The sequence below is a fragment of the Pogona vitticeps genome, chromosome 6 (genome assembly GCF_051106095.1).
Source record: "Pogona vitticeps strain Pit_001003342236 chromosome 6, PviZW2.1, whole genome shotgun sequence".
Taxonomy (NCBI): domain Eukaryota; kingdom Metazoa; phylum Chordata; class Lepidosauria; order Squamata; family Agamidae; genus Pogona; species Pogona vitticeps.
In genome coordinates this window covers 13,864,832-13,878,444 of record NC_135788.1, presented here as the reverse complement: position 1 = coordinate 13,878,444, position 13,613 = coordinate 13,864,832, and positions in this window count along the sequence as shown.

Below are 13,613 nucleotides of genomic sequence, written 5' to 3'. Positions count from 1 at the left end.
ATTAATCGGTTTTCAATGCATTGTAGGTCAATGGAGACTCAACCTACAGACTTTTCGACCTGCAGCCACTGGTCCAATATGGATTAATTCCATAAGTAGAGGGTCCACTGTAATCGAGAAGACTATTATCTATTTCCAGTATCAGAGAAAATATGCCTTCACAAGAGCTTGGATGTGTTATTGTTTTTGGACTACAATTCCCCAAATCCTTGAGATATCTTTGCATCATTCCCAAAATGAATGTCTGATTTCAGTTTCCATCAGAGCTTGGAAATGTTACAGCTTTGGATTACAACTCCCAGAATCCCCTCACCAGCGTGGCTATGCTGACATCTGGATTTTGGGATATGTGCGCCAAAATAGCACAGTTTCTCAAGCTTGGTAGGCCCCTCCATGTTTGTGGTCTGCATAACAGAGAAAGGCGGGAAAAATTGCATTCATCCAATTAATGCCTGCTTTGGTTCTCAGTTAGGGCTTTGAGACACCTTTTGGGGTAAGGGAATCTGGGATTTCTGCCCTCTTGCCGGCTGGAACGTAGACTGTATCAGAGAATCCTTAAATCTTCCCCTTTGGGAGGAAGTCACTGCTGTCATGGGGTCAAGGATCAGGATGGGCCCGCAGGCATCTGTTTCCAGTGACAAGAGACAAAATAGTACTTCCTCTGCTTTCCTCGTAGAGGAGCTGACAGGAGTGGCCTTTGGATCTTACTTCAGGGCTGACCACAGCACAGAACCCTTCACCACACCTGAGGACAACAGGTTATAGGGGGATGCGCAGGGCAAGCCTTGTGGCACACACAAGTCTGCCCTCCAGGGGTTGGCTGAGAGAGAAACAGCTGGAAAGGAGACCACAATGGCTTCCAACTTCCACTTCAGCACCCATCGCCTTGTTTCAATCTGCCTAAGGACAGACCCCCTTGGTGGCAAGGGAAGGAACTGATTTGCCTTGGGACTTGTGTGTACCTGTGCGATCCTAGAATATCAGACTAGGACTGGAGAGGTAAGGTAAAGGTAAAGGTTCCCCTTGACATTTTAGTCAGTTGTGTTCAACTCTAGGGGGTGGTGCTTATCCCCGTTTCCAAGCCGTAGAGCCAGCGCTTGTCCGAAGACAGTTTTCGTTGGCCAGCGCGGCTATACACTGTTTACCTTCCCACCGAGATGGTACCTATTTATCTACTCGCATTTTTACATGCTTTCGAACTGCTAGGTTGGCGAAGAGATGGGACAAAGTCACGGGAGCTCACTCCGTCGCGTGGATTCGATCTTACGACTGCTGGTCTTCTGATCCTGCAACACACAAAGGCTTCTGTGGTTTAGCCTGCAGCTCCACCACATCCCTGCAGGTCTGGAGGGACTTGGGTTCACATCTCCACTCGGCCATGAAACTTACTGGGTGATCTTGGTCAGTCGCTTTCCCTCAGCCTGATTTGCCTCCCCAGGTTGTGAGGATAAAGTGGAGGGAGCGAGAATCATGTGCACCACAGGGAGGAAAAAGAGTTGTAGATATAACCAATCAACAAACATTCCCCCCCCCCCCGTGGCACTTCAGCACCTCTTCTGGCACCGCTGAGGGTCACTAAGACGTTTCAGGAGGCAGTCATTTACTCTCCTCCTCTCCCTGCTAAAGTATTCAATTTCTGGAAAGTTCACACTGGTGCTTCAGTGTGATTAAACTACTGCTGTGTTCTTCTTTAGACCGGGAAGGAAATAGCTATCTCGTATTCCCTTACATCGAGAGGTAAGGTGTATGGAGGAGGCTGGCCTTTGAAAAGCACACTCTACCCAATTATTTCTTCCCAAGAGGTTACAAGGAGTTAATCTGAAGTCCAGCACTGTCCGCACTGCCTCTTTCAAGCATCCCCAGGGAAACAGCAGTAAACTATAACTTGATTTCTCCAACAGGAATTTGAAATGACTGCAAGCCCTGTAAGTTTACGAATCCATCCAGCAGCAGTTTCCCAGACATATGCCGCTGGTATGAAGGCACCCTTGAAATCCTGTTTATGCTGCCATATGTAACTGAGATCAGACTCAATTAAAAATTGATTGACAGTTCTGAAATGACTCCCACCTCTCTCCTGTCACTCCCCAACATCTTGGGTGCATTTGTTTGCAAGTTAAAATAGTGATGGAGGTTAGTATCTTTGTATTGCTAAGCCCTCCCTAGGAACCAACTGGGAGGAGACACGTTAATTACCATTAAAAATAGACATTATTAAAAAAAACTAAAAACAGCAGCAACAACCAAACCTACAAATTAATTTTTGCCACCAGAATCCAGCCCAGGTAGATATAGTGGATATAATAAAAACAATGGACCATTTCTGTAGCATAAATACATTTTGTTTGTTCCTGTGAGGTAGACGGGGCTAAGAAAAATAAGCTGACTCCAAACTACCCAATGGTCAAAATCCTATTGGGATTTTACCTCAGTGTAAGTGTGATTTGAGTAAGTCACAATGGCAAATTGCAGCTAATTAACAAGGTGCCAGTTGCATACCTGGTGACATACCTGGTTATGCAACTGACATACAACCAGGCAGGTAACTGGAACCTCATTAATTTTCTGTTGTTTGGCACCATGACTTTGGCAATTTCACTTCCTCTGAAGTAAAATCCCAGTAGCATTTTGGTCAGGGGGGTTTCATGGCCCATGGGGGACTAAAATCTGGACTTCCCATGTGAGGACTCAAAACCACTAGGACACACTGAGTAACATAAAGCAAGCAATGGTCAAGGTGCAAGAGAGTTGTTATTTAAGTGCAGCACTAACACAGTGGGGAAGAGGGTCATGGATACTGCCGTAAGCTCCTTGGAAGAAAGATGAGATACAGATGTAATAAAAAAATCTCACAATAAGAATGCACTGGCATTAAGAATACATTTTAAAGAAGTCATATAAAAAGTATTTGCTTTGTAAAAACTGCCTTTAATTTGTTGTTGTCACTGAAGGGAGATAAGGCTAGGGTGTGGGAAAGGAGGAATTCAGAGTGAGGCAAGGGAACCTTCCATTATAGTCCAAGGAGTGGTGACTGTGGCTCAGAAACCTCATCCCTGCCTTGCACTGGGTTTGTGGTTTTGGCCAAGTTACTTGTCTCCATCTGGTGCAGTATTCAATCTCCACAGGGGCATATCACCGTCAAAATGCTTCTGTGAAGATTCCAGACAAAGCACAGGAGCTTCTGCGTCATTTGTCTCCGGGTTCTGATGCCCTTCCACCACATGGACCCTCAGACTGAAGACTGCTTTAGTTGAGAGCAGGGGCTCCCATGGGTGGAAAAGTTTGGAGGAGCTTTAAGACATCGTGGGAGGGATTTGAGAAAGGATGGGCATAATAGTGCCCCTAGATGCATTAGGTGAACATAACACCTTATTATTGGATGGGAATTTCTTTAAAAACACACACACACCCCGGCCACCTCGAGTTCTGATCAGAGATGTGGCAGTCTAAGCAGTTCGAAAGCATGCAAATGCAAGTAGACAAATAGATACCACCATGGTGGGAAGGTAATGGTATTCTGTGTCTAGTCACGCTGGCCACGTGACCACGGAAACTGTGTTCGGACAAACGCTGGCTCTATGGCTTGGAAACGGGGATGAGCACCGCCCCCTAGAGTCGGACACAACTGGACTAAATGTCAAGGGGGAACCTTTACCTTTACCTAAGGAAAATTCTGTGTATAATTTTGAAAGCCAGACCAATGGACACAACCAAGCATCAATCTTTCACTGATAATTTGTTCATGGAAATAAGCCTGTTTTGGAAGGTCTGAGAAGCCAGCAGATTTGCACCTCATAGTGAAAAGGCCTCCATAAAATGGCACAGATAGAAAGCTGCTGCGAGGTTGGAACTTGACCTTGGGAACTGCCTGCATTCTGAAGACATTCCAACAGGTCTGTGTTAACTTCTAGAGATCCTTTAGATAGGATTGTTTAGCTTGGCCTTAGGGAAATGACATCAGGTTCTTAGTGACTTAACTTGTTAGCTTGTCTTGAAGCTACCAGTCTCAACAGAGAGACTTGGCTATCAACACTACCTAGGCTTGGCAGCTGCTTTCAGAGGCAGGAGACACTGTGATGCTAAGGTGTCTCTCCCTTTGGGACTTAGGTGTGTTATTGTGAAATGATCAGTTCCCTTCCAACAGGGGACATATGGAGGGCAAAGGTTCTTATCACTTACAGTCTGCATTGGGGCACCTTGTGTTGCATCAATCCATATTTCCACATGACTTTAGTGTGCCTCTTGGTTATGGTCAGCAAGCAACAAACTCAGCCGGAATGGGAACTCTGCTCAGGAAACGGAGTCACTGTCCACTACCTATGGAGTATATATCCTGCTTTCAACAGTTCTGGAAATAGAGAACTCCACATTTCATTATCTAGTGTAGCAGCCTGTGAGAACCTTTGCTTCTCACATATTTACAGCCATCCTGAAGTTCTGTGCCTTGCTTGAAGATTCCTTCCTATTCACACAAATATCCCCTGGCTGTGATAACGGCCAGGAGCTGCTACAACATCTCACTCCAAATATACCTTTTCCATTCCTCCCTTTGGTCTACATCACATGAAGATGACTAAGCAAGACAGGAGGTACATCCCTAGGGCATGTAACTTCCCAGGGGTCCCACAGATTTGGGTAGGAATATCATTGTCCCTTTAAAAACTAGGGATAGCATCATGAGCATGCTCAGCAACATTTCAAGAACCCTGGAATATTTCTCAGGGCACTTTAGCTTGAGATTTAGGCAATCTGGAACATCACGTCCCACAAGATCAACTTTTGATGGAAACAACTCAGATGCTTGATACACCTTTCTACTTCCTTGAAGATTTTCAAGGAGTCAGAGTAAATGGCATGAGTCCAAAAATTATGAGCTGGAGAAATTTGCATTCAGCTTCAAGAAATCAATACAGATTTCACCAATACCATTTGAGATACTCAGCCCTGAGATTGTCAGAGTTACCTTTTTCGACTACAACTCGCAGAAAAATTACTGTTCTAGACTATTGCTCTTAGAATCCTTAATACGGCCATTGGCCCCACCAGCTACAAGATTATAGGATTTGAACCGTACGAAAATAATGTTCCTGAGCTCTGCAGCTATCATAAACACTAGCAGGGAAGTATTGATCCACTCAGGACTTGTGGGAATATCTCTTTTTTGGAGGGCCTGGAGTTCAGTTGCAGAGTACTGTACTAGACATATGTAAATTTGGGGGATTCTGGGAGTTGTAGTAAAAAAAAAAGTCTGCACAGCTCTACAAAGTACCTGCTCTGCTTGTATTGGGTATCCTGGGTCCAATCTTGCAGAAGAGGCAGCTGTTAATGACGTGCTGGACCTTCTCCCCTGAAACTGCCTCCCTTAGTTACCTTACTCCTAGTGATGCTCTAAGACTGAGAAGAATTCCTACTAGGAGAAGAACCTTATTCTTGGCACATACTCTGGGATTGTGAGATAGGGTAACAAGCTGGTTTGGAGGAAAAAGGAATTCCATGGTCCCATTAACTTGATGATAAAGGCTGGTAGCAAGAGGGTGGAGATGAGAACCATCACCTTCCTTGAAACAAATATGTAAGCAGGCGGAATATGATAACCATCGGTAAACACCAAGATATGCCAGTTTCACTATGCACGCAAGTTGCTGGAATACATTTCCATAGATAAGAAGAACATTACTCTTATCTGTACAACACCCCAGGCGTTCCCCATTCCCTGCTGAAAGGGAGTGTACACTGGAGGAAGACAAGGGTTCTGATCCACCTCTACTTACAGCCAGCCAGCCGTGTATGCCCGGGCTGGCGAAAGCCATTTTAGTGCTTGTGAAAGACAAGATGGCATCCATTTCTCTTCCATTACAGACATTGATTGGTTATTCAGTTTTATTTTGATGCTATGAAGTGAGAGAAGATCATACAGTACACCTGAGGCAAAAGGTTAATTTAGGAAAGCAAAGTGTTGTGTAGCAGAGAACAACCCCAGTCTGGGGAGTAACAATCTAGGGCTACCACTGCTACTTCCCTCCAGCATTGGTTACTTGAGGCAATGGCATCACTCTGCCAAATACTAGGGTGTACCGTGACTGGGTTCTGCACATCTTCATGTGCTCCAAATATGTGCATCAAAAGAAGTTCAGTGAGTTCTGGTTGAGGATCATTAAGCAGATGCGGATGTATTTCTCTTGCAACTGAATTTTCTAGACTGGCTCCTGTGTTTCTGATATTACAGAGCACAGAGGCTAAGGTTAAAATGGATTGACTTCATTGCATTTGGACAATGCAATAGTGTTTTGTTTGCGGTTTTCTCAGAAGTACCTGATTGACTGAAAGAACACAGTGTGGACAGAACACAGTTGGCCTGATCCAGCAGGTGTCTTGTGTTTGCAGAGTTCAGCTGGGTTTGTTGTCCAAGTACAAAATGTTCCTCAGAAAACAGCCATCACTAACTCCAACTATTTAGAAGTCAAGATAAGAAGTGCTCGATAGTTCAGAGGTTTAAGTTGTTGGGAGTTTGATTCCCTACTGGGCTCAATGATCCATAGAGTGTCTTCCAGCTTTGTAGTTCTAAGAGGAGGAGGATGATTACAGATAATATTATTAAAACTAGGAATTCCTTTAGTTCTGGAAGATGGGCTTGTTTTACAAGTCTGATGACTTAGACCCCAGACTCAGAGAGAATTATGTCAGGACTCAGGATGACATTAACCAGCATTCAGCTTCTAATGAGGAACTACTGCCCTGTTTAGTATGATCTTAAGATATCATGGGTACAGTAAACAAGTGCAGTTCAAAATCAAGTGACAATAATATAGGTGTGAAGTGATCCCAATGTATGAATAAGTCTCACTGAAATCAAAAGGACGGATGTCTGAGTAAATGGAGAAAGAGCAAAAGGCGCAAATGGCTGTTTATGACTAATGGGAAGAAGCAAAGATTTAATAAGCTTTGCTTCTTGTTTTCATGGTGCATTATCACAGCTAAAATATCTTGGGTGAATACTGATTTAATGGCTTGCAAAAGACGAGGTTGTGTTTTTAAATGTCCATACTCCCGGTTTTCTTGCTCATAGTACTTTGCATTTCCCCTTCTATAAAAGGCATTATGTTTCCCTAACCAACAGTTCATGACATATTTGCAGGGTGGTTCACGGGGCTGCACCATCCTGCTCCCGCCCACCATGCCTTCTATCCCATGTGCAAGCCATATTGGAAAGCTGAGTTAACACTACTAATCCAGTTGCTTCTTCTGGGGGGGGGGGGCCCTCCCAGCAGGTGCTTCAATTGACAAGCTGGAGTACGTGAGGAGTGAGGTGCAGCCGTTTCTTCTGCGGGGAGCTCATTTTGCCTACTGCTGCCAAGAGTGTTACATTCTGAGAGCAGCATTTATACTCAGCGGGGAATGATGTGTGATGTTCAGCAGGGGACATTGTGTGAGAAGCGGCATCAGAGGAGAACATCAATTTTCCATGAATTACTTAGACCGGGAGAGCTGCAACACTGTCCAACTGTACAATCCGTTGTCTTAGAATAGCTGAAACCTGGCCTCTGATGCACTATATTTCTGGAGTCCCTAACCCTAACCAAGAGAGCCACCATTTCTAATTTATTCCTTCTACAATTGTTTATTTGTTCAGTCACCTGTTAGATGTTGGATGGAGCTTTAGAGCAGATATGGGCAGACTTTAGGGCCTGAATCCCAATTTGCTTCAAAAAATAGAACAGACCCATTGAATTAATGGGATTTGTATGAGTCATGACTCACCATTCATTAGCTTCTTCAGTGGGTCTGGTTGATTTGTCTAGGCTATGGCTTTGGGGAATCCACTTTGTTGTTTCAAACAAAGAATTTAAGGCCTACTAGATTCCAAAATTTTTTTTAGGAAAGTGGAGAAAGTTGGAACCGGATAGAAAACAGCAACTAAAAGAAATGAAATCAGTCAGGGACCCTAAGCCACATGCTGAAGATTAAGGTGACTTGGGTAGCCTGTATGACTTACGTTCGCTATATAAACTGTACAAAGGATAAATACAACAGGTGATATTACAGGGGGCAGGCATTTGAAGGGCTGTCAGAGGACAATCTTTGTTTTCAGCGTGTCCTTTATTGGAAGGAGAGTCCAATCCAAGTGTAACTTAAAGATAAAGAATCATGAGGAATGAGATCAGGGGGCTTTGACGTTGCCTTTCCACAGCGCCTGGAAAGCAGAGCCGGTAGGCGCAAAGTTCACCAGGTCATATGCTGTTCTGCTGTGGTGAGACACCTTATCATTCTCTTTAAATTATGAACATCCAGTCTGGATTTTGCATTTACGCATATGAACTAGCATGTGCAATGTTATGTAAATAGGAACCCTCTTTTATTCGTTCATTTGGTGATGCATATTTTTTTTAAAGCTGGCTGGATCGCTCCCTGAGTCAGGTATCTAGCTGCAAAGTCAGAGGTTGAGAATTCAGTTCCTCACTGTGATGCGTGGTAGAAGAGCCAGCTCACTGCACAGTCCCAGGGTGCTCACACAAAAAGATAATGGTAAGCTTTCTACTCTCTCTCCCTCTGAATACTTTCTGCCTAGAAAATCCTGGAAAGAGTCACAGTGAGTCAGAACTGACTTGACGGAACATTATTATTATTGTTCTCATTGTCTTCTTTTTTGGTCATGTGTAAGTGGCCCTCATGGGACGTGGTGGCGCTGTGGGCTAACCGCAGAAGCCTCTATGCTGCAGGGTCAGAAGACCAGCATTCGTAAGATTGAAACCATGTGACGAAGTGACCCCCCGTCGCTTGTCCCAGCTCCTGCCAACCTAGCAGTTCGTAAGCATTCAAATGCAAGTAGATAAATAGGAACCACCTCAGTGGGAAGGTAACAGCGTTCCGTGTCTAAGTCGCACTGGCCATGTGACCACAGAAGATTGCCTTCAGAGAAAACGCTGGCTCTATGGCTTGGAAACGGGAATGAGCACCGCCCCCTAGAGTCGAACACGGCTGGACCTAAATTGGCAAGGGGAACCTTTACCTTTACCTAAGTGGCCCTCATATCTCCACATATAACTACGAATCTGGCTGTAAGTTACCGTAGCAGAGCCAGGGATCCTTCTCTTTCATTCTGGCAAAGGGAGCAATAAGGCAACATTGCTACCGTTGAACATTTTGGAGACAGCAATGACACAAGCCCTTGGTATGAAACCTATGTATCTGTACCAACATGTCCATTTCATCCATAGAAGTCAGAATGTGTGTTTGTCAAATGTGACATGGCAGGTTCTAGAAAACTGAAGTGGTGATGCAGGGGTACAGACCACCATATATGTACCACCCCTATTTTATCTTTAACACTACTGCTCTTGTCTGATTTTAGTATCTAAGCAGGGTTGGCTCAGGTGAGTGCTTGGATGGGAGATCAAAAGGAAATTCCAGAAATTTCCAGATAAGGCTAAGAAAGAATCTTGCCTCCTTCCAGAGGTGAGAACTACTGCACTAGGTATCTAGAAGCTGAGTCATGGCTACTGGACTTTTTTTCTTATCCAGATATACTGGACGAGATGGTCCAACAGTTGACTCAACATGAGGCAACTTCCTGTATGTCTTACCAGAGATAACAGCAGAAGAAGCTCACAGGCTAGATGAGGAACTCCCTTAGGCCAGTCTTGGGCCAGGGGTTTCTTTCACTGATCCGGCTTCAGCCACTGGACTTGTGCTCTGAAAATTCAAGAATAAGGCATATGGCAGAATCTAAATCTGAGGAAAGATAAAAATGCTATAGGTTGACAAAGATTTCTGACTATCAGTATTGAAGACCGGGCCAACAAGCAGGTGGTGGTGGTGGGGGACACAGCCAGGAAGACCTCTTGCCTAAGATCTCTTCAAAATTTAGTAGTGGTCTATTAAAATGGAGCTTCATATAAGAACATCCCCATGGATTTAAAATTTTGTGTTTGTAATGTGTTGTGCAACTTGGTACTATGACTGTAGGACTTGTACTTCCTTCACCATGGTGGAGTGTCCTGTATTTTTTTTCCATCTCTGCTGGGATTTTTCAGTTGGGGAACACCAATTCTCAAGTCTTCTGTTTTTCCGTTCTTCAATTTTCTTTTCTAACTTCTTCACAACTTTCTATGGTCTAATTGTAAAACAGTTTCAAATAAATACCTTTTAAGACAGCCAAAAGAATTTCTCCCCCCCCTCTCTCTCACACACATACACACACACACAGAGAGAGAGAGAGAGAGAGAGAGAGAGGAAGGAAGTAGGAAAACAGTTCTGCTTCTTGAGAACAATGGTTTGGATTTTCTCCTTTCTCCTGGAATTTTCATTCAGATGGAGTACTTTGCAGTTAGCTCCAGTCCACAATTTCTGGGAGCTGTAATTGTGTCTCATTAATTCTTACAGTAATGCAGGGGGACTATAAGGAGCATGCAATTAGTGGCCTGGTCGTTGAATGGAGCAGTTAATCAGCAGACAAAGAAAAGAGCTCAGGACCTATTAGGCTGAAAGGATGTGTTGCTATTGTCACAGCTACTAGGAATGCCTGCTGACATGTCTTGATGTAGGACTGGTTAAGAGATGTACATTTGCTTTCCTAAATCAGTTGGCCTGTTTAGTCTGACAAACTGGTGATGCCAGTGACCATCCCCTGAGGGAAGTTTTGTCTTTTAAGGTAACCTCTGTAGTGCATGGGTTTCTTACCCTTTCGGCTTTCAGTCCTTGAAGCATTTAATTTTTTGGCCTTCAGTCCTTGAAGCATTTAATTCTTTTTTAGAAACAACAAATCAATAATGAAGTAAAATTGGGGGTGGTGGTGGAGAAACCCAAGAACATCCTCAGCTGACTATCAGTTATCAAAAAAGTGGGAAAAGAAAGACTACAGCGATAAAAGTTTTCAATTGGCGGAAAGACGAGAGCGATAAAAGTTTTCAATTGGCTTTTGTGCTGGCCTGTCGCTCAATCATATAACTTCTGTCTTCATAGAGTGAACTCTTGTTTCTTTTGAATGATAGAGCTTTTAAACAAATGTAAATGTATGCAAATAATCACAGAGTGTTACTCCCTCCCCTCGAATTTATAAAAAGGGCAGCTCTCCTGGAAACCCACAGCTTGTCTGTGATCTTTTTGTGAACTGTGCCCAGCTTTTATGAGGTAACATTGCATTTTTAAATTCCTTTACACGGATGCAAATATTCTATAGTTGCTTTCAATCTGGTGAGGTTATTTCACTTTGCTTCCTGTGCAATGTTATGAATGCAAACTGATGACGATGTTGCGTGTGTTATGAATGATAGAATGTGTGGGTTCCAGAAAGACCAGCACCCCAGGTCTGAAAAGAAGATGGAGACTTGCAAGGGAAGATGGGAGGGTGAGCCTGATACAAATCTGCCGAGTTGCAAGAGTTGGCTTCTATATCATCAAGACACCGCAGGCTTGGAAAGAACATTCTAAATGTTGACTTGTCTGTTCAGATAGGAAAAGGGAAGAAGACTGGCTGTAACCAGTTGTCCAGGCAAGGAAGGGGAAGCAGACTGAATAGAACAGGGATTGACATAAAGGACATGTGTAAGAAGCATTCTTGCATGGCAGCAACAGACTGTACATGCCCAGGAAATCAGGGTGTGCCCCTTGCTTGCCTAATCCTGGTTCAGCCCATAGGCACAGCTCATAAGGAAGATGTCTACAAGAAGGATGACCCAGGAAAGGGCTGTGGGCTTTGAACAGCACTGCAGTGTTGCTCCCATCACTTTTACCAAGAGATTGATCAACTATTGGGGAAGAGTTTTTGTGTGTGAGCATGTGTGCACATGAAGTATGGAAGAGGCCTCTTGGTACCTTTGTCTTTTGTTGTCTTATGAATTAAAGCAGTAAATGTTGCATGAATAGAATTTAACCTAATAATTTGGTGTATGGTCTTCTTGTTAGTAATCTGGTCAGGATCTCTCTTCTCTCCTAGTCCCTCTCCCCGAGATATAAAGAACATTAATCCCGTAGGTATCACGTGGACCTATGTTGACCTGACTAGCATTAGGTACTGTGAAGTAGAATCCTATGTGTGCTTATTCCAAAGTGCGTTCCACTAAATTCAGTATGGCTTACTCTCAGGTGAGTATTCAGTGGGTTATGGTGGTTGATGTTGCTTGAAATAGCATGGAATTCCTAGGCTGAAGTAAAATATAGCTGCTGTGCCAGTATAAAAGAGGTGCAACTGAGCACAGGGACCCGAAACACAGATGGACTTTTTGTCATGTTATTACTGCAGTGTCAGTTGTTATCTAAATTTTCTCTTCACCAATATTTGGTTGGATGTTTCTGTAAATCCGAGACTTCAACAAAAAAGATGCCTCAGACTGCGACAAAGCCACCAAAATTAATGTTTCGCCCGCTTGTTGACTCTCCTAACCTCTGCCATTGGTTTATGAATGACTGTTGTATGAAATGGTTTGCTTAGGCCCCAAGTCCTGCCATTTTCCATGATAGCAGATATTAATTTGAGTCATCTGTTTATTTATCCTGACTCTGAACAGCTCTTCTATAAATAAGGAAAAGGCCAAGATCTGCAGGATGGATGTTGGGTGTAAAAGCCCTTTCACAGAATCTCTGCTGGAGACATGATGTAAAGACTGGGCAGAGAGGAATTGTGCGCTTATTCCAGTTACTGTAATCAGTGCCAGCTTATGATTTAGTAGTGACATGGAAGGACACGGTAGAATATGACCATACATGGTCAAATATAAATGTGCTCATACATTTATTTGTATTCTACTATTCTTCTATTGAAGTTAGTGCTTTTCTCCCTCAATATTCTGACCAGACAAATACTTATTTAGGGCTCCATTAGGTGGCCTCAGAATGTTGCATCGGGAGCAGTGATGTATTGATCAATTTGGAAGTGCTGTGTTCATCATGACAATCCTTATTGTCAGCACACCTTCATAAGGAGAGTCCTAAAATGCAAGTAGCTGGTTTGGTCCATATCAACAAATGTGGAACAGGTCTTTTGAAAAGTCAGTAGCTCTTAATTCTTATTCAAGGTGAAACCCACCTCAAATACAGGTACTATTTGCTGATGGACAATTTTATGCCTCCTTCCGTTGTCCCTTCATATGGCTCTGTACTTTTAATTCATGTGTGTACCACATAACTCTTCAGATAGAGGACTGCATTCTGAAAATAAGGCACATGCCCAATTCTAACCCAATATTTGCAGCCTGTTCACACACCCATGCACCCATTGGACCACTAGTTTGATTAAAAGACAGGACACTGCCTTATTCTGAGTCAGAACACTGGTTTAGCTAGGGTTGATAGAGATAATTATTTCTTAGTCTTACCTTGTGGAGATCTCCTGTCATCCCATTTTGTTTCCCATCCAAATATTGACCCAATCTGATCCTGCTTAGCTTTAAAAATAGACATTTTGGGGGTTCAAGGAGATATGGTAATTCTTGTATGTTAGTTTCAATCCAGCACAATCAAATTCTACTAACCATGTTCATTTCCAAAGTAGGACTTTGGATTTTACATTTATAGTGAAGTCCAAATTTATAGCAGAGTAAGAAACAGTCCAATAGTTTTTGAAAATGAGGTAGATAATTGAACAATACTGTTGCTTCAGCTTCTGGTGTTGAAGCTCA